This window comes from Hypanus sabinus, chromosome 1, assembly GCF_030144855.1.
Source record: "Hypanus sabinus isolate sHypSab1 chromosome 1, sHypSab1.hap1, whole genome shotgun sequence".
NCBI classification, from domain to species: domain Eukaryota; kingdom Metazoa; phylum Chordata; class Chondrichthyes; order Myliobatiformes; family Dasyatidae; genus Hypanus; species Hypanus sabinus.
The window spans coordinates 201,660,588-201,687,598 of record NC_082706.1 but is presented as its reverse complement, the minus strand read 5'-3'; the positions used below and the strand labels follow the sequence as shown (position 1 = coordinate 201,687,598).

General features: G+C 44.1%; 1 protein-coding gene across 1 annotated transcript in view; it reads right to left on the bottom strand.

Annotated features, from left to right (window-relative positions):
• arpp21 (cAMP-regulated phosphoprotein, 21) overlaps positions 1-26,096 on the bottom strand; it is a 323,923-nt gene extending 297,827 nt beyond the window's left edge. Inside the window, exon 1 of the mRNA XM_059984261.1 lies at positions 25,983-26,096. The gene's annotated coding sequence lies outside the window, so the exon portion shown is untranslated. The remainder of the gene's footprint in view (positions 1-25,982) is intronic.
• Positions 26,097-27,011: the final 915 nt, after the last annotated feature.

Below are 27,011 nucleotides of genomic sequence, written 5' to 3'. Positions count from 1 at the left end.
GGAAAGTACAGCAGGGGTGTCAGAGGTAGGTTTTTTACACAGAGTGCTGAGTGCCTTGGTAGTGGTAGAGTCAGATACATTAGGGACATTTAAGAAACTCTTAGCTAGGCATGTGAATAAAAGAAAACTGGAGGGCTATGTGGAAGGGAGCATTAGATGGATCGTAGAGTACATCGATGAGCTTCGGCTCATTGTGGGCCAAAGGACCTTTACTGTGCTATTGTATTCTGAGTTCTATGTTCAAATAGTGTGCCAAATGGTTTTTGTGACATGTCTAGTATAGTACTGTAAGAAGGTAGTGCTTTTCGCTCGCACTTTCAGCCTCCACCGCTGGCTAGCAGCTTCGCGAAAAGGAGAGCTGAATGTGTAAGTCTCTCCCTGCCAGTACATAGCCTCTCCAACAGCAAGCCTCATGTCGTGCCTCCTCGCTGGCGACACACGGAAACTGAACACCTCTCAGACTCAGGCTGAGCTACAGAGGACGGGGAGAGGTCTGACCCCTGCACATGTACACATCCTGGTGCTCGTGAACCAGATATGGGTAAATAGCCCCACTGCCTGGTGGGCAGCCTCAGGAGAGACAAAGGCTACGGGAGTAAACCCAGACAGAAAATCTGGAGTGGAGCCCCTGAGGTGGCTGAATGTCACCGAACATCCTTCTGGCAGCTCCTGCAGCCAAGCTGGTGCCTAACATATTGCTTCACAAGCTTTCCTTTGGACTACACTGGTGAGCTGGAGAAGGGGATCTTGATGACCAGGCATCCTAAGATCTCCATACTTTCTGCCCAGGCTTGACGTTTCCATTGTCCTTTGAGACAGAAGGATGCCATCATCATTATCATGTTCAAATAACAATACACAGAGATTGGTGGGTTCTGTATGAGGAACTATGTTCTTCTGCAATAATGAATATGTCACATGGCCTTCAGAAAATTGAAAGCAGCATTCCATGCTGAGGAAACCTTATCTGAGGTACATATCAGGGAGGAATCATTTAAGTGGCGTTAAACTGGAAGCATGCTAATAAAATTCTAAAATCTACTTCATAGAAGAGAATGGTTCAGTTTATTTTATTGTATTTCTGTTTATCCTCAGACTCTGGGAGGAAACCAAAGCACCGAGCAGAAACCCACACACTCACAGAAATGGCATTCAGACTTCTTATAGGCGGTGTCAGAATTAAATTCCAAACTCCAATGTCCTGAGCTGTAATTCATTCGTTCATTATGTGCCATGTTGTATGACATGGGCGATCATGGCCTTTCCATGACTTGGATTGTTCTTGGTAAATTTTTCTACAGAATTGGTTTGCCATTGCCTTCGTCTGGTCAGTCTTTATAAGACAGGTGACCCCAGCCATTGTCAATACTCTTCGAAGATTGTCTGCCTGGTGTCAGTGGTCACATAACCAGGACTTGTGATATGCACCAGCTGCTCAGAAAACCATCCACCACCTACTCCCATGACTTCACGTGACCCTGATTGGGGGGATAAGAAGGTGCTACACCTTGCCCAAGGGTGACCTGCAGACAAGCAGAGAGAAGGAGCTCCTTACACCTCCTTCAGTAGAGTCTTGTCTCCATCCTGCCATTGAAAGCTGTAATAGTGTATTGCCAACTGCTACGTGATCATGGGGCCCCATTTTCTCTTGCTATTTGTGGCATTATTTTACGATTTACGTCAACGATTTAGATAAAGGCATTGAGAATAACATCAGCAAGTTTGCTGATGATACTAAGCTGGGTGGCAGTGTGACATGTGATGAGGATGTTAGGAGAATTCAGGGTGACTTGGATAGGCGGGGTGAGTGGGCAGATACTTGGCAGATGACGTCTAATGTGAATAAGTGTGAAGTAATCCACTTTGGGAGTAAGAATAGGAAGGCAGATTATTACCTGAACGGTGTAAAGTTAGATTAGAGAGAAATACAAAGAGATCTAGGAGTCCTTGTTCATCAGTCACTGAAGGTGAATGAACAAGTGCAGCAGGCAGTGAAGAAGGCTAATGGAATGTTGGCCTTTATTACAAAGGGAATTGAGTACAAGAGCAAGGAAATCCTTTTGCATTTGTACAGGGCCCTGGTGAGACCACACCTAGAGTATTGTGTATAGTTTTGGTCTCCAGGGTTAAGGAAGGACATCCTGGCTGTAGAGGAAGTGCAGCGTAGATTCACAAGGTTAATTCCTGGGATGTCAGGACTATCTTACCCAGAAGGGTTAGAGAGACTGGGCTTGTACACGCTGGAATTAAGGAGATTGAGAGGGGATCTGATTGCAACATATAAGATTATTAAGGGATTGGACAAGATAGAGGCAGGAAATATGTTCCAGATGCTGGGAGTCCAGTACCAGAGGGCATGGTTTGAGAATAAGGGGTAGGTCATTTAGGACAGAGTTAAGGAAAATCTTCTTCTCCCAGAGAGTTGTGGGGGTCTGGAATGCACTGCCTCAGAAGGTAGTGGAGGCCAATTCTCTGGATGCTTTCAAGAAGGAGCTAGATAGGTATCTGATGGATAGGGGAATCAAGGGATATGGGGACAAGGCAGGAACCGGGTATTGATAGTAGATGATCAGCCATGATCTCAGAATGGCGTTGCAGGCTTGAAGGGCCGAATGGTCTACTTCTGCACCTATTGTCTATTATTTTCAACTGCACCAAGATACAATTAAAAACTTGATTGTGTGCCATTCAGGTAGGTCACGCACCCCTCTGTTGCAGGCAAGGAACGCATTACAGAAGGAAACAGTTACTTTCTCCAAGCAGTTAGGCCTTAAGTTCCTCAAGGCTGTTATTGCTGGGGGTGCTAATGGGGTGGTACAAGTTCCCACTACCTATTAAATGTTCCCAATGGCTTGTATCTCAAATAGCCTCTGACAACCAAGTCCAGTTCCTGGCCTTCACATGTGGCTTAGCTACTAAGCCTGGTTGAACCGTTTCTACTGACAGAAAGGGCAAAGGTGGGTTACTGGTGCTTTAAAACCAGGTGGTTTGGGCAGATGGGGTTTGTCAGCCGTGGTTGGCAGCTCACCCAGGAGAAGGAAAACTCTGATCTTAAACCTCCGCTGTCTTGTGGCGAAACCTGCTCTCCATATTATACTGTCCAGGCTTGCGTGTTCAGACAGCTGGGACGCAATTTTCATGGTCCACTCTGACTGACAGAGATCTCCTCCTCCTCCTCAAGGCTAATCAACATCTCCACCCACTAATCCACTCTTCCACATACCCCCAACCAGTACTACTTAATCATTTCCTGTCAGTCTCCTTATGTACAGGCACTGTCATAACTCGAGTCACTTTATGGGCACGCAGTCGATCTATGTATATAAGCTATCCTATGTATTTATATTTATTTGTATGTTATTATTATTGTGTTATTTATCTTATTGTGTTTCTTTTTATGTTGTATCAGTTCCAGAGTAACTTTTCTTTTGCTCTCCTGTACACTTGTGTAATGGAAATGACATTAAACAAATGGCTCCTTACCCCAGCTCTATATTAACCGCCCCTAACCTTTCACTCTCCTCATCTCTATTCCTGAACCCTAACCTGACCTCAAACCCTGTGCAGTTTCCAAAATTCACTCTGGGAACTCTAAAATACTAAATCTGAGGCACAAACCCAACAGTTTAGGAGTTTAGGAGCTGTCTTGAAACACTTCATTCACATAATTAACATACACTCAGTGGCCACTTTATTAGGTACACCCTGTACCTAATAAAGTGGACACTGAACGTATATTCTTATGATGTGGAAGAAGCATTGTTATCAATCTAGTTCACAAGTATTGTAATGGAAATAGTTACCTCCTCTATTCTCCAAAACCAGTAACATACAGTTTATCAATGATTTGGATGAAAATGTAGGTGGGTGGATTAGCAAGTTTCTGGATGACTTTGAGACTGGTAAGTTGTGGAGAGTATAAAGGTCCATCGAAAAATATAGATCATTTACAGATATGGACAAATAAATGGCAAATGAAGTCTCATCCAGGCAAGTGTGTTGTTTTGCACTTTGGGAGGTCAAATGAAAGGAGAAAATATACAGTTAATTGTAGAAACAAGTACAAGTTGTACAATAGTACAAGTTTGAGTTTATTTTCATTCAACTATACACATATATATTGGCAAACAAAACAACATTCTTCCAGACCAGGGTGCACAACACAGTTCATATAATTTACACACAACACATGAAGTAATATTAGCACAAATTAACCAATAATAAGGTGTATTTATAACACAAGTTAACAAGTAAACACTACTGGGCTTCACACATGATGGGACCTGGTGGTGGGAGGGAGTTCAGTCAACTCATAGTCCGGGGGTTGAACCTGTTTCCCATCCTAACAAAGTTCAAAGTTCATAGTGTACACTTGCTCATTAATGCAAATACAGCACTGTGCAAAAGTCTTAGGCACATATATATGGCTAGGGTGTCTAAGAATTTTGCACAGTACTGTAGTTGTAAACGTAGAGCAGAAATTGTAAATCTGGCAGGAGCAAAGGAGGTTGGGAATGGTGAGGGTGGAACGCCGTGGGAGGGGTGTGGGACAGGTGGCAGAGAAGGAGTGCCAGGGGCCGGGGTTGGCGCAAGTGCAGACACACCCAGTTTGAGACACTGGGCAAAATCATTTGATTCCAAACAATAGTTTATTGATCATTACAGACTTTTCTCTGGTGCTCCCTGCTCCCTCCACTCTCCCTTCCCCTTTTCCCTACCACAATTTCTCTCTCTTTGCCCCCTTCCCACTCCCAGTCCACAAGAGAGGACCCATGTCAGAATCAGGTTTATCATCATTCACATATATCATGAAATTTGTTGTTTTTTTGCGGCAGCAGTACAGTGAAATTCATAAAATTACTGCAGTACTGTGCAAAAGGCACCTTATATATATAGATATCTAAGACTTTCTCACAATATTGTATCCAAACAGCCGATCACGTGGCAGCAACTCAATGCATAAAAATATGAAGACAAGGTCAAAAGGTTCAATTGTTGTTCAGACCAAACATCAGAATGGGAAGAAATGTGATCTAAATAAGCCTGACCATAGAATGATTGCTGATGCCAGATGCTGTGGTTTGAGTGTCTCAGAAACTGCTGGCCTCCTGGGATTTTCACGCACAACAGTCTCTAGAGTTTACAGAGAATGGTGCTAAAAAAAAACATTCGGTGAGCGGCAGTTGTCTTGGTAAAAATGCCTTGTTAATGAGAAAGGTCAGAGGAGAACATCCAAACTGCTTCAAGCTGACAGGAAGCTGACAGTAAGTCAAACGTCCACACATCACAACAGCGTTGTGCAGAAGAGCATCTCTGAATGCACAGCATGCCAGATTTTGGATGGGCTACAGCAGCAGAAGACCATGCAGAGGTATTTAGAAGCCCACTGCAGGAAATTGTGGAATTTTAATCGCCCATAAATATCCAGGGTAATTCAATCTAACATGAAATACGTAGGTAAGCTCACCAATGATATACAAGAGCGTACCAAAAATTTTCAGATGCATAAAGATTAAAAGAAAGGCAAAAATAGATATTGGACTGCTGGAAAATGATGATGTAGAAATAGAAATAGGGGACAAAGAAACAGCAGACGAACTTAATATATTGCAACAGTCTTCACTGTGCAAGATACCAGCAAATGCCAAAAACTCGAAAGTATAAGGGGGCAGAAGTGAGTGTAGATGCTATTAACAAGGAGAAGGTGCTTGAAACGATAAAAGGTCAAAAGGTAGATAATTTACCCGGACCAGGTGGACAACATCCCCAGGTTCTGAAAGAGGTAGGTGATGAGATTGTTGAGGCATTAGTAATGAGCTTTTAGGAATCACGAGATTCCGGAATAGTTCTGGAGGACGGGGAATTGGCAAATATCATTCCAATCTATAAGAAGGAACAGAGGCAAAAGACAAGAAATTATAGGCCTGTTAGCCTGACTTCAGTGGCTGGGAAGATGTTGGAGTCCATTGTTAAGGATGAGGTTTTGAGGTACTTGGAAGCAAATGATAAAATAGGCTGAAGTCAGCATGGAGTCCTTAAAGAGAAATCTTACCTGACTATAAGACCATAAGATACAGGAGCAAAAGTAGGCCATTCAGCCCATTGAGTCTGCTCTGCCTCTCAATCATGGCTGATACAATTCTTCAGTCATCCCCACTCCTTGGCCTTCTCCTTATACCCTTTAATGCCCTGGCTAATTAAGAACCTATCTACCTCTGCCTTAAATACACCCAATAACTTGACCTCCACAGCTGCTCATTTTACCACCCTCTGACTAAAATAATTTCTCCACATCTCTGTTCTAAATGTATGTCCTTCAATCCTGAAGTTGTGTCTTTTAATTCTAGACTTCCCTATCATGGGAAATATCTTTACCATACCTATTCTGTTCAGGCCTTTTAACATTCAAGATGTTTCTATGAGATCCCCCTCAATCTCCTGAACTCCAGGGAATACAGCGCAAGAGCTGCCAGACGTTCCTCATACGGTAACCCTTTCATTCCTGGAATCATTCTCTTGAATCTTCTCTGAACCCTCTCCAATGCCAGTATATCCTTTCTAAAACAAGAAGCCCAAAACTGCACACAATACTCGGTGTGGTCTCACGAGTGCCTTGTAGAGCTTCAAAATCACATCCCTGCTCTTATATTCTATATTCTCTAGAAATGAATGCCAACATTGCATTTGCCTTCTTCACCACCGACTCATCCTGGGATTTAACTTTTAGGGTATCCTGCTCAAGGACTCCCAAGTTCCTTTGCCTCTCTGCATTTTGAATTCTCTCCCCATCTAAATAATAGTCTGCCTGTTTATTTCTTCTACCAAAGTGCATGATCATACACTTTCCAACATTGTATTTCATTTGCCACTTCTTTGCCCATTCGTCTAAACTATCTAAGTCTCTCTGCAGGCTCTCTACTTCCTCAACACTACCTTCTCCTTCACCTGTCTTTGTATCATCCACAAATTTACCCAAAAAATCATTAATCCCATGGTCCAAGTCATTGACATACATCATAAAATGCAGCAGTTCCAACACCGACCCCTGTGGAACTCCACTGGTAACCGGCAGCCATCCAGAATAGGATCCCTTTATTCCCACTCTCTATTTTCTGCTGATCAGCCAATGCTCCACCCATCCTGTAACTTCCCTGTAATTCCATGGGCTCTTATCTTGCTAAGCAGCCTCATGTGAGGCACCTTGTAAAAGGCCATCTGAAAATCCAAGTACACCACATCTACTACATCTCCTTTGTCTACCCTGCTTGTAATTTCCTCAAAAAATTGTAGGAAACCATGCTGGCTTTGACCTATCTTGTCATGTGCCTCCAGGTACTCCGTAATCTCATCCTTAACAATCGATTCCAACAGCTTCCCAACCACTGATGTCAAGTCTATAGTTTCCTTTCTGCTGCCTCACACCCTTCTTAAATAATGGAGTAATATTTGCAATTCTCCATTCTTCTGGTACAATGCCAGAATCTATTGATTCCACTGAACAACAATTTTTTTTTAAAGTGTTGCTTCCTCTGAATTTTTTAGTTTATGATAGACTGCTTGAAGATGAACACAAATATAATTTCAGACTACTTGTACCACGTAGGAATTTGGAGAAACCACAAATTAACTTTTGTTGAATATAATCTGTTTAATTGCATAATGGTGCTGATGCTTTGCAATAGTTCAACTAAGTTAAAAGTATTTTGTTACTGATTTTCATTTGTACTCAGTGTCTGAGGCTCGTTGCTTAGGTGTCCAACAATAATCTGCCACAATTGATGGATTCCAGTTGCCCTGGTATCTTTCCTCCATGTCTGCAATGTCCTGGTGAAACCTCTCACTATGCTTGTCACTAACAGCACCAAGATTTGCAAGGAAGAAGTCTAAATGGGAATGCAGAAAATGAATCTTCAGTGACATGTTGCATTTCATGGTTTTATATGCTTGAAGCATGCTTTCAACCAGCTGCATGTACTTCGGTGCTCTGTAAATGCTGAGGAAAATTTTAGCAACTTCCTTGAATGCCTTCCATGTGATTTTCTCTGGTCCCAATAGAAATTCTTCAAATTGCCTGTCATTGATGACCTGTTTGGTTTGTGGACCAACAAAAATGCTTCCCTTAATCTTGACATCAGTTATTCTGGGAAGCGGCTATCTCAAATATCAAAATCCTTCATAGAAATTTTTGTAAACACCAAGTACCCTGCAGATGCTGTGGTCAAATCAACACATACAACACGCTGGAGGAACTCAGCAGGTTGGGCAGCATCTGAGCAGTCAACATTTTGGGCCGAGACATTGACTGCTTATTTCCACGGATGCTGCCCGACCTGCTGAGTTCCTCCAGCATGTTGTACGTGCAGAAATTTTTGTGCCTGGTGATAGCAAATTTCTTCCCCATGTGCTATTCCTTATCGTGGTGGGGAGGTTTGTGTGCCTTAATGATCCTGGAAGCTACACCAGCTGGGACTTCAGTCCCTGGTAGGTTAAACTTTGCTTGGCAGGTTCCAGGTGAATGGGTCAGATGAGTACAGCACCTGGTCCTCCGGGTTGAGGGTTGGGCGTAGGGCCAGCAACCCTACCCTGTAAAATCTTTACCTCTACAGAAACCGCAAGAAGAAAATTTATTGATGCCTGTGAGAGGAGTGATGCAGAACTGGGAACAGAAACTATGATGGACGGAGATCAAAGCCAGCAGGACATCTCCGGACTGAGAGTTAATCTTCTTTCACCCAGAGAAACTATCCATATTGGATGCTGGAATGTTCCAAGACTTGCTTCCATCTTGCTATATGGAATCAATCCCAGTTTCTGTGAGGAGAAGACGCTGGAGATGGCTGGGCCATGTAATGAGAATGCCAAATGATCAACTAGCTAAAGAGGCACTAAGATGGACCCCACCTGGAAAGTGAAGGAGGGGCAGGCCCAGAATGACATGGCAAAGATCTGTGGAAGCAGAACTGAAAGAAGTAGGCATGAACTGGGTAACAGCGAGCAACAGAGAGAAAGACCGGCAGAAATGGAAGACCCTTGTGGTCTTCCATTGAGCCACCTAGGCACTAAGGATTCAGACGAGATGAGGCGATAGCAAATTCCATCCTTACAGACTTGAACCCAATAATTATTACTAAAATCTGTCCTGCCCTGCAGCAGCCGCGCCGCCTAAGCATGCCTGGACAAGATAGGAAACTTTCCAGCTTACGTTGAGGGCAACATTTTAATTGACTTGAATTATGAACTGAAATAATAAACGTAAGTTTATTAAAAATGGTGCGTGATAGGGAAATTTCATGGTGATTTTCATGATCAGTTGCCCAAAATTCATAAGATACACCTAAAAGTATTCAGGAAGCAAAATCTTTGTTGTCCAGTGTTCCTGAAAGATCATTGTTAATGTTTCTGCAGATTCTCCAGCTACATCCTTCAGAGCCCAAGGGTGCATTCCATCAGGTCCAGGGAATTATCCATTCTCAGACTATTGAGCTTCCTGAGCACCTTCTCAGTTGAAATTTTCACTGCACATACTTCACTTCCCTGACAATCTTGAATCTCAGGTATACTGCAGATGTCTTCCACTGTGAAGACTGATGCAAAATATGCATCCAGTTCTTCTGCAATCACTGTCTCTCTCATTACAGTACCTTCAGTGTCATTTTCTATTGGTCCTACATCTACCCTCAACTCTCTTTTACCCTCTATATACTTAATAAAAAGCTTTTAGTATCTTATTTGATATTAGTCGCCAGCTTCCTTTCATAATTCATCCTTTCCTTCCTAAAGACCTTCTTTGGTTCCTTCAGCAAGTTTTTAACAGCTTCCCGATCCTCTATCTTCCCACTAGCTCTGGCTTCTTTGTATGCCCTGTCTTTTGCTTTTACTTGGGCTTTGACTTCACTTGTCAGCCATGGTAATGTCCTTCTTCTCTTTGAAAATTTCTTCTTATTTGGAATATATCTGTCTTGAACTTCCCTAATTTTTTGCAGAAACTCCAGCCATTGCTGCTCTGCTGTCCTTCCTGCTGGTGTCTCTTTCCAGTGAACTTTGGCCAGTTCCTCTCTCATGCCATTGTAATTTCCTTTATTCCACTGAAATACTGACACATTGGAATTTAGTTTCTCCTTCTCAAATTTCAAAGAGAACTTGATCATATTGTGATCACTTTTCCCTAAGGGTTCTTTAACCTTAAGCTTTCTAATCACCTCTGGTTCATTACACAACACCCAATCCAGCACAGCCAATCCCCTAGTGGGCTCACTAGGGGATTGGTTGTTACCTGTTCTAAAAAGCCATCCCTTAGACATTCTACAAATTCTCTCTCTTGAGGTCCAGTACTGGCCTGGTTTTCCCAATCCACTTTCATGTTAAAATCCCCAATGATTATCAAGACATTGCCCTCAACCCACAGAGTCTACACCTTCTGATCCTATGTCATCTCTTTCTAATGATTTAATATTATTTCTTATACACAGGGCCACACCACCCCCTCTGCCTAGTAACCTATCTTTCCGATACACTATGACAAATCTGTTGGAATTCTTTGAGGAAATAACAAGCAGGATAGACAAAGGAGGGTCAGTAGATGTTATTTATTTGTATTTCCGAAGTCCTTTGACAAGCTGTTGTACATGAGGCTGCTTAGCAAGGTAAGGGTCCGTGGCATTACATGGAGAGAAAATTAGCTGACTGGCATGAGGCAAAGTGTGGGAATAAAGGGGACCTTTTCTGGTTGGTTTTGGGACCGCTTCTTTTCAAGTAATATGTCAGAGATTTGGATGACAGAATCGATGGCTTTGTTGGCAAGATTGTGGGTGATTTTAACACAGTTAGAGGGGCAAGTAGTGTTGAGGAAGCAGGGAGTCTAGAGAAGGACTCAGACAGATTATGAGAATGGGTAAAGGAGAGGCAGAAAGAATATAATGTAGAGGAATGTATGGTCATGCACTTTGGTAGAAGGAATAACAGCAAAGAATATTTTCTATATGGGAAGAAAAAGGACTTGTGAGTTCTCGTGAAGGCTTCCTTAAAGGTTAACTTGTAGGTGGAATTGGTGGTAAGGAAGACAAATGCAATGTTTGTTTTAATTTCAAGAGGACTATAGTATAAAATCAAGGATGCAATGCTGAGGGTTTGGTCAGACAGCAATTGGAGCACTGAGAGCACTTACAGTTCCCTTATCTAAGAAAAGATGTGCTGACAATGAAGAGGGTCCAAAGGAGGTTCACGAAAACGACACTACGAATAAAAGGGTTAATACTTGAGGAGCATTTGATGGTCTGGGCCTGCACTTGCTGGAGCTTAGAAGAATGAGGGAGGATCTCATTGAAGCCAATTGAATATTGAAAGACCTTGATAGAGTGGATGTGGAGAGGATGTTTCCAAGAGTGGAGAGTGTAGGACCAGAAGACACAGGCTTTGAATAGAAGGATGTCCCTTTAGAACAAAAATGAGAAGGAATTTCTTAAGCCAGAGGGTAGTGAATCTGTAGAATTCATTGCCACAGACGGCTGTAGCAGCCGAGTCATTGGGTTTATGTAAAGTGAAGGTTGATAGGTTGTTGATTAGATTGTGCATCAAAAGCTACAGGGGGATGGAAGGAGAATTGGGTTAAGAAGAAAAATAAATCAACCATGATGGAATGGTGGAGCATATTCAGTGGGCTGAGTAGCCTAATTCTGCCTTATTGTGGTCTTATGGTCTCTTAAGCAAAGCAAAAGATGGAGGGGGTAATGAAATTTGCATGACATTTGAAAGTACTCTCTTCTCTATTTTTAAGAATCCATCAAGGAAAACCACCTATAAATTCAAGGAGTGATACACTGGCCCGACGAGTACATACCAGCCCATGACCTGCGTATAGATGTTTTCCCTTAGGGTCCTGTTAAAGCTTTCCTCTCTGTAGGAACAAATTGAAAGGTCACATGGATTTGGTGTTCTAAATAATGGGTGATTCATTAAAAACTGGTTCAGACCAGAAGACCAGTCAAAGCTGATCTCCCTCAGCATGAATTCGGTACAGCCTTTACATTCCCAGTTGATAAGATTACCAGTAAAGCTACATCTTGGTGACAGAATGGTGGCTAGAGGAAGACTTTAATAGGTAACAGATTAAGTCCTGATGAGAGAATAAAGTCATTATCCACGTGTCCAGCAGTAAATGCAATTTTTTATTTCAGTAATGGGCGCACACTATAACGTAGTTAGTGAACTTCCTGAAACTTGGTGTTGTCACTGCTGCATTCTAAGTCTCTACTTCTTTGCCTGCCGTTCCCTGTCACCACGTCAGCACAATCCGGCATCCGTTTTGCAGCTGCATTCCAGTGTAGCTCATCCCCCTGCAGCACCTTCCAGTTTTTGGTTCTCCCTCCCTGGAAAAAGGCTGTACACATTCACCCTGTCTATGCCAATCATGGTCTTGTACTCCTCTATAAAGTCACCCACAACCCCGAAGTTTCCTATGCTCTAGGGAATAAGGAGCCTGCCATCCTCAAATGGGATCTTTCCAACTTCTTGTACAGTACAATATGACGTCTTAATATTTTTACTCGATGCCCCAACCAATTAAATCAAACTTGCTACACATGATTTTTCTTTACATGTGGAACAATTTACAATGACTAATTAACCTACTTCCCCCAACAGGACCACAACCTTGTGATGAGCTTTGGAGGCTTAATGACCCAGAGAGCTATGTTGGCTGGAGTCAGGGCCTTGTGCTTTGGCTCTTGGTACAGGTCAAAGGGTAGAGGCCAGACCAAGAGAGGTCCACCGGTCCTCCAGGTTCGGGGGTTCAGCTCAGGGCTAACAACCCTGACTGATCAAATAAAACTGCTACGGAAACAGCAGTGAAGAATTCTTTTAGATCTGAGTGCGATTGTATTCCTGAATTTCCACCCAGGACTTATATGACTGACAGTAATGAAAATCGAGGGGAAGCTACTAACAAACTGAAGGAAGCTTGAACACTGGCAGAGATGGAGGACCTTCATTTCTGCTCTAAACGCCAGTGGTGTAACGGACAGTAAGTAAATAATTAACCTACTTAACCGATACATATTTGGACTGTGGGAGGAAACCGGAACACATGGAGGAAACTACGTATTCATAGAGAGGTGGGTGGGAAAGCTGAAAGAATCTGATAGGAGAGGAGAGTGGACAATAGGAGAAAGGGAAAGAAGAGGGGCATGAGGGAGGTGAGAAGAAAAGGTCAAAGGCCAGAGCGGGGAATAGAAGAGGTGGAAAGAGGAGGGGGAAAAAACTACCAAAGGAGAAATCGATGTTGATGCCAATAGTTTGGAGGCTACCAAGATGGAATATGAAGTGTTACTCCTCCACCCTGAGAGTGGCCTCATCATGACACAAGAGGAGGCAGTGGACTGACATGTTGAAACAGGAAAGGGAATTGGAATTGAAATGTTTAGCCACCGGGAAATCTCAGCTTTTGCCGATGGAGCAGAAGTACTCAACTAAACAGCCCCTGCAATTTACTTCAGGACTCACCAATGTAGAGGAGGGTACCAGACCACATGGGTCAGTCCGAACTCAGATACCAGAACATAGGGGTCAGATAACCCAAACAGGTTGACAGGTGAGTTGCTGCCTCACCTGGAAGGACTGTCTGGGGCCCAGCATAGAGGAGAGGGAGGAGGGAGGAGGTGAGGGAGCAGCTTAGAGCCTTTCTGACTCATGCAGGGATATGTGCCAGGCAGTATCCTGGTAAATTTCTTCTGAGCCCTCTCCAAATCCTCAATGTCCTTCCTGTAACTGGGCAAGCAGAGTTTTAACATGTGCTCTGACCCTAATGCAATGTGACTTGCTGACCCTTGTATTCATTGCCCTGTCCAAAGAGGCCAAGTGGGTCATGTGTCATCTTCACCATCCTGCCCAGCGCTGTCCAGCCCTCGTGCCTCCCATGGACATCTGGTCCTGGGTCCCACTGATCTGGGACATCACGGCATCCACAGACGACCTTTAAACCTGGCCTCGGATTTCAGAAGTGTATAACAAGGTTCTGCACACTGAGTCAGCAAGAGTTCTGCTAATTTGAGTTGCACAATCTCTGCGGTGACTGAACCCTTCTACCTGCAGCCGCACTCCCATCCTAATCATTGTGGTCTGCTTTGTGCCTCCCCAAGAATCCAGGTAAATTTATTCTCTGCAACACTAGAGATTCTGCAGATGCTGGAAATCTGGAGCAACACACACAAAATACTGGAGAAAGCCAGCAGGTCAAGCAGCATCTATGGAGAAGGATAAAGAGATGACATTTCAGGCCATGGTAGCATAGCGATAACACAACGCTATTACACCTCAGGACATCCTGCAGTTGGAGTTCAGTTCTGATGCTGTCTGTGTAAGGAGTTTGCACATTACCCCAGTGACTGTGTAAGTCTACTCTGGTGCTCCAGTTTCCACCTAAAGTCCCAAGATGTATTACTTAGTAGGTTAATTGGTCATTGTAAATTGTCCTGTGACTAGGCTAAGGGAAATCTGCAGGTGCTGGAAATCCAAAGCAACACATACAAAATGCTGGAGGAACTTGGCAGGTCAGGCAGCACCTACGGAAAAGAGCAAATGGCCGAGACCCTTCTTCAGGACTGGAAAGGAAGGGGCGAGATGCCCGAATGAGAAGACAGAGGGAAGCTGGCTGGAAGGTGAGGGGTGAAGCCGGGGCGGGGAAAGCCAAGGGCTGGAGAAGAAGGAGTCTGATAGGAAGGGAGAGTGGACTATGGGAGAAAAGGAAGGGGGAAGGGACCCAGGGGGGAGTGGGAATGATAGGCAGGTAAGAAGAAGTAAAAAAGTCAGAGTGAGGAATGTGGGGGGGGGGGGGGGGTTTGTTCAGCTGAAGAAGAAATCGATATTCATGCCATCAGGTTGTAGGCTACCCAGACAGAATATGAAGTGTTACTCCTCCCCTGGGGTGGCCTCATTTTAGCAGGAGGAGGCCATGGATCGAGACTTCAGAAAGGGAATGGGACTGGGAATTAATACGTTTGGCCACTGGAAAGTCCCACTTGTAGTTAAATATAGGTGGGTTGCTGGGACTTATTGGCCTGGAAGGGGCTGTTTCGTGCTGTATCTGAATAAACGGAATAAATTAAATCAGGCCTGGAAAGGAAAGGAGCAAGAAGCCAGAATGAGCAGAAGTGGAGGAGGGGACAGAGTACAAGCTGGAAGGTGATTGGTGAAGCCAGGTGAGGGGAAAAGCTAGGCAGGTGGGAGAGAAGCGGTGAAGTCAAATGCTCAGAGGTGATAGGTGGAAGAAGTAAAGTGCTGAAGAAGAAGGAATCTGATTGGACAAGAGAATGCACCATGGGGGAAGGAGATGGGTAAATTTATTCTCTGTTGCATCTATAGAGTTGACTCTCTATAGAGTTGACGTGAATAGGCTGATCCATTGAGAGTAGGGGAGATTCAAACGAGAGGACATGATTTGAGACTTAGGGGGCAGAAGTTTAAGGGAAACACGAGGGGGTATTTCTTTACTCAGAGAGTGATAGCTATGTGGAATGAGCTTCCTGTAGAAGTATTAGAGGCCAGTTCAGTTGTGTCATTTAAGGCAAAATTGGATAGGTATATGGACAGGAAAGGAGTGGAGGGTTATGGGCTGAGTGTGGGTAGGTGGGACTAGGTGAGATTAAGAGTTCGGCACGGACTAGGAGTGCCGAGATGGCCTGTTTCCGTGCTGTGATTGTTATATGGTTATATGGTTGCAGGTGAAGGCAGAACACAAATATACCGTTGTTTAGAGAAATTAACACTTAAATGATAAACTGCAGTGGGCAGCTTCCCGAATCCAAATTAGAAACACACCAATGCAAAAAAGATAATGCAGATACATTAGGGACACTTAAGAAACTCTTAGATAGGCACATGGGTGATAGAAGAATGGAAGACTATATAGGAGGGAAGGGTTAATTTGATCTTAGAGTTAGTTGAAAAGTCAGTACAACACTGTGGGCTGAAGGGCCTGGAATTGGATGTACGAGGGTCAGATAGGTGGGGCAGTGAAGAAGGCAGATGGCACACTTGCCTTCGGTGGTCCGGGCACTGAGTACAAGAAGCCATGTTGCAACTAGACCCTGAACTGCTCATGAAATAATGGTGAAGGTATTCCAGTCACTTCCATCTCAATCCACACTGCATCGATCAGCATGAGCAGAGCAGAGGGCAATTCGCCCATGTACGCCATTTGCATTAACAACCAACACAACTCAAGGATATGCTGGGATCAGCCTACAAATGTTGCCATGCGTTCTGGCACCAACCTACAGTCTTAGGCACATATGTACAGCATATATAGACTAACTGCCCACGATGTTTTCAAAGCACTGTGTTTGCCAATGGGAAGCGGAGTTTGAGTTTGTAAACCTGTCTAAAGCAAAAGTTGTTGGAAACAGCGAGGGTGGAGCCCCAGGGAGAGGTGTGTGACAGATGGCAGGGAAGGAATGTCAGGGGTGGGGTGAGTGCAGACACACCCAGCCCTGAGGCACCAGGCAAGGTCATTTGATTCCAAAAAAAAGGGTTTATTGATCATTACAGAATGTCCCTCTGGTGCTTCCCACTCCCTCCCCTCTCCCTTCCCCTTTTTCCAATCATGATTCCCTTCTCCCTGCCCCCTTCCCACTCTCAGTCCACAACAGAGACCCATATCAGAATCAGGTTTATCATCACTCACGTATGTCATGAAATCAGTTTTAATTTGTGGCAGCAGTATAGTGCAATACAATAAATTACTACATTACTGTGCAAAGTTCTTAGGCATCCTAGGCGTATATATGTGCCTAAGACTTTTGCAAGTACATGCCCACAAAGTCAACACAAGCAATCTCAACATCAACACCACAGCAGCAAAACAAGCCCCCTTCCTCCCTCCCACCTATACAGCTATGCACTCAGACACACAGACAGGCCTCCAACCCCTGGGCAGGCTTCTTGGGCTCCAACCTCCAATCACCAATCTCTGGCCCAGATTTGTAGACCCACAGACATATCAGGTCTCAACTTGCAGACTATCTAACTTTGGGCTTTGACTTTCAAGCTTTTGGGAGATGGTTGGTCACGGCGAGGTTGTAGGCATCCACTGCTGAGTGTGAACTCCGGTTGTGGCTGTGGCATGGACGGGTGTCAAAGGACGTTTGGATGGCCCACCTTGCTGGGTCCCAGTGCCAGATATCCATGTGAACAGGAGGCACGAGGGCCGGACAATGCATGGACAGGATGGTGAAGAAGGCATATGGCACGCTTTGCTTCAATGGTCAGGGGAATGAGTCCAAGAGTCAGGAAGAAATGTTGCAGCTATATAAGATTTCACTTGGAGTATAGTTTGCAATTCTGGTCGTCTCCTTACAGGAATGACGCTTTGGAGAGGGTGGAGAAGAAAATTACCAGGATGCTGCCTGGATTAGAGGGCATAAGCTAATAAGGGGAGATTGGAAAAATGTTAGGTTGTATTCTTTGGAACATCCAAGGCTGACAGGATACCTGATGGTTTATTAGATCATGAGAGAAATGGGGAGAGTAAGGTCGTGGCCTGCAGTTCAGGGTCCGGTCATCACCTAGTCGGGAGTCAATACTGAGGGTCAGAGTCCGAAGGTCAATCGGAAGTCTGGAAGTCAAAACCCAATGGCTGAAGGTCCAGAGGCCTGAACTGGAGTTGGAGGCTGTCTGGTTCTGGTTGTGGGGGTGGGAGGGTGGTGGGAAAGGAAGATCGGGGTTTGTTTTCCTGTTATAGCTTTGTTGCTTGTTATTTTTATTTTATCTAGAGATACAGCGCAGATCAGTCCATTCCAGTCCTTTGAGCCATGCCACCTAGCAACCCACCAAATTAACCCCAGCCAAACCACAGGACAATTTATAATGACCAATTAACCTTCTAAATGGTACTCTTTGGATTGTGGGAGGAAATGAGAGCACCCGGAGGAAACCCACACACACAGACATGGGAAGGAAGTCGGAACTGAACTCTGAACTCCGAAGTCCAAGCTGTAATAGTGTCGTGCTAACCTCTATGCTACCGTGTCGTGCTCTGTGTTGACCTACCAGATATGTTATGTTGGTACCATGATGTGTGGCTGCCCCTCCAGATATCCTTAGGTTGTGTTGATTGTTGATGCAACAATGTACTTCACTGTATCTTTCGATGTCATTTTGTACTGTGTTGTATGACATTGGCCATCATGGTCTTGTTTGTCTGGGCAAATTTTTCTACAAAAGTGGTTTACCATTGCCTTCTTCTGGGCAGTGTCTTTACAAGATGGAGTGACACCAGCCATTGTCAATACTCTTCAGAGATTGTCTGCCTGGTGTCAATGGTCATTTAAGCAGGACTTGTGATATGCACCAGCTGCTCGTACGACCATCCACCACCAGCTCCCAAGGCTTCACAGGACCCTGATTGGGAGATGCTACCCCTTGCCCAGGGATGACTTACAGGCTAGCGGAGGGAAGGAGCACCTTACATCCTTTGGTAGAGACGTATCTCTACCCCGCCACCTTTATGTTTCAATGTACATGTGACAAATGAATTTGAATCTAAATCTTTCTTTTCTCCAGATTAAAATTCCAAGAACTAGAGGACAAATATTTAAGTTCAGAGGGAGAAAGGTTAAAAGGAATCTGTTCAGTTTCAGTCACCCTACAATAGGAAAGATGTCATTAAACTGGAAATAATACTGTGGAGATTCACATGGATGTCATTGGGATGTGAGGAACTGATATATGGAGGGAGGTTGAGCAGGTTGGGACCTTTTTGACAGGACCAAAGGAGAACGAGGCAAGATCTTACAAGGGTGTCTAAAATTATGAAGGGCATAAACAGATGAATGCACACAGCCTTTTTCTGAGGGTTGGGGAATCAAAACAAAAGGGATTAGGTCTTTGGGTGGCTGGGGTCAACTGTCTTGTAAAGACTCCGGCCAGAAGAAGCCAGTAGCAAACCACTTCTGGAGAAAAATTTGCCAAGAACAATCATGTTCAAAGACCATGATCACCCATGTTATACAATGATCATCATCGTCATCTAAGAAAAGATATTCTGGAGTTGGAGAAGGTCCAGAAAAGGTTGACGAGAATGATCCCGGAATTTAAGGTGTTAATACAAGGGGGGAGCATTTCATGACTCGGAGCCTTTACCCACTGGAGTTTAGAAGAACAATGGGGGACCTTATTGAAACAAACCAAATATTGAAATTCTTAAATAGAGTAGATGTGCAGAGAATGTTTCCTATAGTGGGGAAGTCTAGGACCAGAGGACACAGCCTCAGAGTAGGGGGATGTCCCTTTGGGACAAGAGATGAGGAGGCATTTCTTCAGCCAGTGGGTGGTAAATCTGCAGAGTTGATTGCCACAGATGGCTATGGTATATCAGAATCAAAATCAGTTTGAATATCACTGGCATATACGTGCCTTGTGGGCAGCTCAGGAGAGCCAAAGGCTACGCGAGTAGACCAAGACAGCAAATCCAGAGTGGAGTCCCTAAAGTGGCTAGACATCATTTCCCCAGGGCTGAAATGGCTGCCACAAGAGGACACAGGTTTAAGGTGCTGGGGAGTAGGTACAGAGGAGATATCAGGGGTGAGTTTTTTTTTAACTCAGAGAGTGTTGAGTGTGTGGAATGGGCTGCCAGCAACGGCGGTGGAGGCGGATACGATAGGGTCTTTTAAGAGGCTTTTAGATAGATACATGGAGCTTAGAAAAATAGAGGGCTTTAGGTAAGCCTAGTAATTTCTGAGGTGGGGACATGTTTGGCACAACTTTGCAGGCTGAAGGGCCTGTATTGTGCTGTAGTTTTTCTATGAACATTCTTCTGGCAGCTCCAGCAGTCAAGCTGGTGGCAAACGTATTGCTTCATAAGCTTTCCTTTGGACTACACTGGTGAGGCCGAGAGGGAATCTTGATGACTGGGCATCTCAGGATCTCTATACCTTTGAACTAGGCTTGTGATGATCATCGTCACCCATTGCCCTTTGAGACAGACAGCTGCCAACCAACCATATTGTGAAATATTTTGTTTTGCAGCAGCTGTACATTGCAATAAATAACTTTAAAATATAAATTACTATTAGAAACATATATAAAATAAATTTAATGAGAGGTGCAAAAAGAGAGCAATAAAAAAAAAGAACAAAAAATATGATTGTCCACGATGTACAACATGGCATCTGATGACGATGCTGATAATGATCGATAAAAGGTGAGAGGCGAAAGAGTTATTAAGAACCTGAGGAGCATTTTTTTTCCCAGCTAGAAAGTGGTCAGTATGGGGAGCAAGTGTTTGGACAGAGGGAGTGGTCAGTATGGGGAATGAGTGGCCGAACAGAGGGAGTGGTCAGTATGGGGAGCAAGTGTTTGGACAGAGGGAGTGGTCAGTATGGGGAATGAGTGGCCGAACAGAGGGAGTGGTCAGTATGGGGGTGAGTGGCTGGACAGAGGGAGTGGTCAGTATGGGGGTGAGTGGCTGGACAGAGGGAGTGGTCAGTATGGGGGTGAGTGTTTGGACAGAGGGAGTGGTCAGTATGGGGGTGAGTGGCTGGACAGAGGGAGTGGTCAGTATGGGGGTGAGTGTTTGGACAGAGGGAGTGGTCAGTATGGGGGTGAGTGGCTGGACAGAGGGAGTGGTCAGTATGGGGGTGAGTGTTTGGACAGAGGGAGTGGTCAGTATGGGGGTGAGTGGCTGGACAGAGGGAGTGGTCAGTATGGGGGTGAGTGGCTGGACAGAGGGAGTGGTCAGTATGGGTGTGAGTGTTTGGACAGAGGGAGTGGTCAGTATGGGGGTGAGTGTTTGGACAGAGGGAGTGGTCAGTATGGGGGTGAGTGGCTGGACAGAGGGAGTGGTCAGTATGGGGGTGAGTGTTTGGACAGAGGGAGTGGTCAGTATGGGGGTGAGTGGCTGGACAGAGGGAGTGGTCAGTATGGGGGTGAGTGTTTGGACAGAAGGAGTGGTCAGTATGGGGGTGAGTGGCTGGACAGAGGGAGTGGTCAGTATGGGGGTGAGTGGCTGGACAGAGGGAGTGGTCAGTATGGGGGTGAGTGGCTGGACAGAGGGAGTGGTCAGTATGGGGGTGAGTGGCTGGACAGAGGGAGTGGTCAGTATGGGGGTGAGTGTTTGGACAGAGGGAGTGGTCAGTATGGGGGTGAGTGGCTGGACAGAGGGAGTGGTCAGTATGGGGGTGAGTGGCTGTACAGAGGGAGTGGTCAGTATGGGGGTGAGTGTTTGGACAGAGGGAGTGATCAGTATGGGGGTGAGTGGCTGGACAGAGGGAGTGGTCAGTATGGGGGTGAGTGGCCGGACAGAGTGAGTGGTCAGTATGGGAATGAGTGGCCGGACAGAGTGAGTGGTCAGTATTGGGAGCGAGTGTCTGGACAGAGGGAGTGGTCAGTATGGGGGTGAGTGGCCGGACAGAGGGAGTGGTCAGTATCGGGAGCTAGTGTCTGGACGGAGGGAGTGGTCTCTCTGGGGAATGTGGATGGACGGAGGGAGTGGTCTCTCTGGGGAATGGGAGCTGTTCCCCAGGTGCTGCACTAGACACAGCTTTATCAGAGAGTGGCAAAGAGAAAGCCACTGTAGAAAAAAAACTCACATGAAACCTTCGGTAGAGTTTGCCAGAACGCATGTGGGAGAGTCTAAAGTCAGCTGGAAGTAAGTTCTGTTGTCTAGTGAAAACAAAATTGAGCTTTTAGTCCATCAGGCTGAACACTATGTATGGCACATTATGAAAAACACACCAGCCCTACCATGACGCATGGTGCTGGCTGCATCATGCTGAAGACATGCTTCACTGCAACAGGCCCTGGAAGGTGTGTGAAGGTAGAGGGTAAAAAGAATGCAGTAAAATATAGGGAAATCCAGGGGGAAACCCTGATGCAGTCTGCAAGAGAACTGTGATTTAGGAGAAGATTTGTTTTCCAGTAAGACAATGACCCCAGGCATAAAGCCAAAGCTACACAAGAATGGCATAAAAACAGCAAAGTTAATGTCCGGGAGTGGCCAAGTCAGAGATGACTGGTTTTGAGAAGATCTGTTCACTGATGATCCCCATGCAATCTGACAGTGCTTGAGCAGTTTTGTAAAGGAGAATGGGGAAAAGTTGCATTGTCCAGATGCGCAAAGCTGATGGAGACCTATCCACACAGACTCAAGGCTGTAATTGCTGCCAAAGGTGCATCTACTAAATACTGACTTGAAGGGAGTGAATACTTATGCAATCAATTATTTTGTCTTTTATATTTGTAATCAATTTAGATCACTTTGTAGAGATCTTTTCGCTTTGAAAAGATCCAAATTAAATCCACTGTGATTCAATGTTTTAAAGCAATAAAACAAAAACTTTCAAGGGGATGAATACTTTTTATGGGCACCATACACAGTACAATATTGGAACACACAAAATACTGGAGGGACCCAGCAGATCAGGCAGCAGCTATGGAGGGAAATGAAGAGTGAACAGTTACAGTCTGGGGCAACACGGTAGCATAGTGGTTAGCACAGTGTTGTACAGTACCAGTGACCTAGGTTCAATTCCCACCATTGTCTGTAAGGAGTTTGTACATTCTTTCTGGGACCATGTCAGTTTCTTCTGGGAGCTGCAGCTTCCTCCCGCAGTCCAAAGACAGACAGATCAGTGGGTTAGTTGGTGATTGTAAATTGTCCTATGTTTAGGCTAGGATTAAATAGATGGGTTCCTGAATCATTGAGTGTATGTCTTCATGCTCCTCTACCTCCTTCCTAATGGCAGCAGTGAGAGAAGGAAATGTCTTGGATGGTGCGGGTCCTAAACGGTAGATGCCACCTTTTTGAGACATCACTCTGTGAAGATGTCCTGGATACTATGGAGGCTAGTGCCCATGATGGAACTGACTAAGCTTATAACTCTCTGCAGCTCATCTCAGTCCTGTGCGGCATCCCCATACCAGATGGTGATACAGCCAGTTAGAAATGCTCTCCACCGTACATCTGTAGAGACTTGCAAGAGTCTTTGCTGACATACCAAATCTCCTCAAACTCCTAATAAAGAGTTGTGTCTTCTTTATAGCTGTATCGATATATTGCATCCAGGTTAGATCCTCAGAGATATTGACACCCAGGAACTTGAAAGTACTCACTCTTTCCACTTCTGATCCCTTGAGGACTGGTGTGTGTTCCCCTCCTCTTAACCTTTCTGAAATCCACAACCAGTACTTTGGTCTTACTGTATTTGAATGCAAATTTGTTGCTGTGACATCAAGCAACTAGCAAGCACATCTTACTCCTATGCACTCTTTTGTCACTATCTGAGATTCTTCCAACAATAGTCATATCATCAGTAAATTTATAGATGACATTTGAGCTGTGCCTAGCCACGTAGTCATGGGTGTAGAGAGAGTAGAGCAGTGGGCTAAGCACACATTCCTGAGGTGCGTCAGTGTTGATTGTCACCGAGGTGCAGATGTTATTTCCAATCCTCACGGACTGTGATCTTTTAGTGAGGAAGTCGAGGATCCAGTTGCAGAGGGAGGTACAGAGGCTCAGGTTCTGTAGCTTTTTGATAAGAACTGTAGGAACGATGGTGTTAAACACTGAGCTGTAGTCAATAAATAGCATAGGTATTTGTATTGTCCAGGTGATCTAAATAAAGCTAATCTCGGTCTTTAAAACAACGTGCTTTAAAAGAGAGAAGGGTGAAATTTATCTTAGAGTACATCAAAAGGTTGGCAGAACATCACGGGTCGAAGGGCCAGTATTGAGCTGTGAAGTTCCATGTTCTGTGTTCGAACTGTTCGGAAATAATGATTTTGTTCTCAAAGGGAAAAACGGTGCCTGCTGAGCTCTTGACTGGATTTTCAACAATGAAAATCATGGATAAGACAGCTGTTGCTTAAAACTCGAGCCTGGCATATTCCAATTATCGAAGACGGTTTCTATTAATAACACAACAGCTTCTGGGCATACCAGTTCCCACTTGCTCAGTGGGGTTGAGGAAGGAACTGAAGCTTTTTTATTATTAAATAACAGTTTTTAACTCTTAATCTTAGAGTCAATAATCCCTTCACAAATTGGATTAGTACAGGATTACTTCTTTAATGCAAATAAATTACAAGGTTCAGAAAATATACATAATCTTCAAACCAGTTGTTGATATTTAGTGCTTTATATTTATTAATACTACCCTGAACTATAACTCTCTAGAATAAAATTGCCAAAAGTATTTTCTAAACTGAAGCTGGGGCCAAATAGCAAAAACGCTCCACAAATTTAAGATTTAGATTCATCATTTCAAACATTAAAGTGAATTGATCATTAAAGGATCAAGGATCAACTTTATCCGTGATATTCATACACTCAGAGGCCACTTTATTAGGTGCATCTGTACACCTGCTTATTAATGCAAATATCTAATCAGCCAATCATGTGGCAGCAACTCAATACATGCAGACATGGTCAAGAAATTCAGTTGCAGTTCTGACCAAACATCAGAATCTGGAAGTAATCTGATCCAAGTGACTTTGACTGTGGAATGATTGTTGGTGCCAGACAGGCTGGTTTGAGTATCTCAGAAACTGCTGATCCCCTGGGATTTTCACGCACAACTGTCTGTAGAGTTCACAGAGAATGGTTCAAGAAACAGGAAACATCTAGCGAGCAGCAGCTCTGTGGGTGAAAATGACTTGTTAATGAGAGAGGTCAGAGGAGAGTTGCCAGGCTGGCTGAAGCTGCCAGGAAGGTGATAGTAACTGAAATAAACATGGTACAACAGTGCTGTGCGGAACAGCATTTCTGAATGCACAACAAATTGAACCTTAAAGTGGGTGGGCTACAGAGCAGGAGGTCACAAACATAGACACTCAGTGACCACATTTTAGGTACCTAATAAAGTGTGTAAAATATGTATATGTTGCATCTATTGTCTCAAGATTCATTTTCTTGCAGACGTTCACAGGAAAAGACCAACTAGAACAACTGATCAGAGAAAATGCAGGTAATATACTCTTATCGCATCCTACACCTTTTTATCCCTAAGTAAAACAACTCATAGCAAAAAGAAATCTAAATGAAACCTGAAAGAATCTACTAGACCAGGGGTTCTCAGCCTGGGGTCTACGGACCCCTCTAACATCAAGGCCCCATGGCAGAAAAAAAAGTTGAGAACCCCTGTACTAGACTCTATTTTCCACATTAATATTCAAAAATCTAAGGATTCTCTCCAGCACAGGAATGAATTGTACACCAACATACAATGTGATTTCACTTCCTTCATATAACAAGGTCTATTGAACCCCCTGCCACCACCCAGGTCTCATCACACAGGAAGCACCAGTGGCATTATGCTTAACTTTTTAACTTGTGTCATAAATGCACCTTATTACTTGCTAATCTATTTGTGGTAATATTACTTCATGTGTTGTGTTTGTGCATTATATGTACCGTGTAGTCTGTGGAAGCGTTGTTTTGTGTGGCCGTATGCATGCGTACGGTTGAATGACAATCGGCTTGAACTTGAACCTTCCCAAACAACAATGTTTTATCGTGGATATGGACATTTCTGGGAAATCAACAACAGTGCTTGCCGGCAGAAATGACAGTCAGTCAGACGTGATTATTATTATTACCTTTAGACTTATTTTCCAGGCTTCAGTTTTACCAGCTCACATGGATCAACAACTTAATGTATTTAGCCAGAATTAACAAGTTCAAAACGCACAGTGATCAGGTGAATTTAGCTTTAATTGCTTCAGTTTTGGAGTCTATTCAAGTAATCAGTTGCAGCTGACATATGTACAAACCAGTCTGCAGATTATTAGCCGAGATATAACTGGTACTTACACATCGACACTTGCTTTCAATCTTTGCTACAGACCTTGGATAATATTACTGTAAAGTTTCCAGAGATCAGACTTGTACTCCCTTCAGGCACCATGTAATAGTCTCACTATATACGGCTGTTCACCCAAATCACTCACCCCTAGTTAAACACAAACTCAGATTTCAGTTTTAAGATCTTACTCACCTCATGCACAAAAGGAACAGATGAAGTTCTGAAAGTTTTGAAAATACAGATCCTTCCTGATGGAACTGTTTGGACTTTGCCAAGCTAACGGCACGAGGGTTTGCTAGATACCAAATGCAGAGCTGTGCAGCACCTGTTCTGAGACATACAGAGACAATCAGCCATTTGACCACAATTAACCAATCACATTGAAGGGCTGAAATAGAATAGTTCTGACTTGCTTACACTTTCTAGCAGAGGGTTTAATGAAGGTTTTGATGTGTCCGTCTTGTTTTCCTCAATATCTTGCACATTACAGCCATTACTGAAGTTTAAAAAACAAAAGTTACAACACATCATTTATTTATTTAGTGTGGAATAGACACTTCCGGCCTTTCGAGCCATACTGCCCAGCAATCTCCCGATTTCATCCGAGCCCAGTCATGGGATAATTTACAATGACTATTAACCTACCAACCGGTACATCTTTGGACTGTGGGAGGAAACCAGAGCACCTGGTGGAAACCCACATGGTCACAGGGAGAATGCAGTAACGGGCAGTGGTGAGAATGAACCCGGATCACTGGTACTGTAAAGTGTTGTGCTGACCGCTGTGCTAACCATAGAATCAAAGGGCTACAGCACACATCTTTACTCCCTCGAGACAATGTGCAAAACTCCCTTCAGACACACCCTTTGGGCTGGGAACCTTCTTTAGGACATATATATATATATATATATATATATATATATATATATATACAAGCACACACACACACACACACACACACACACACACACACACATATATATATATGTCTGTGTGTGTGTGTGTAGAGAGAGAGAGAGAATTTGATTTAATCATTCTTGTTTATTTAAATAATTAATCATGGGTTAAGCATATAATTACATGATTGCATACGTCATCATGCTGCCACATGATACGTGCATACCTCACTTGCCGTAAACACGAAGTTAGCCCTGCACTCTCGGGCTCCCATGTCTTCCTTTGAATTTGTTTAACCTTTTGAATGTAGTTTGAATTTATCC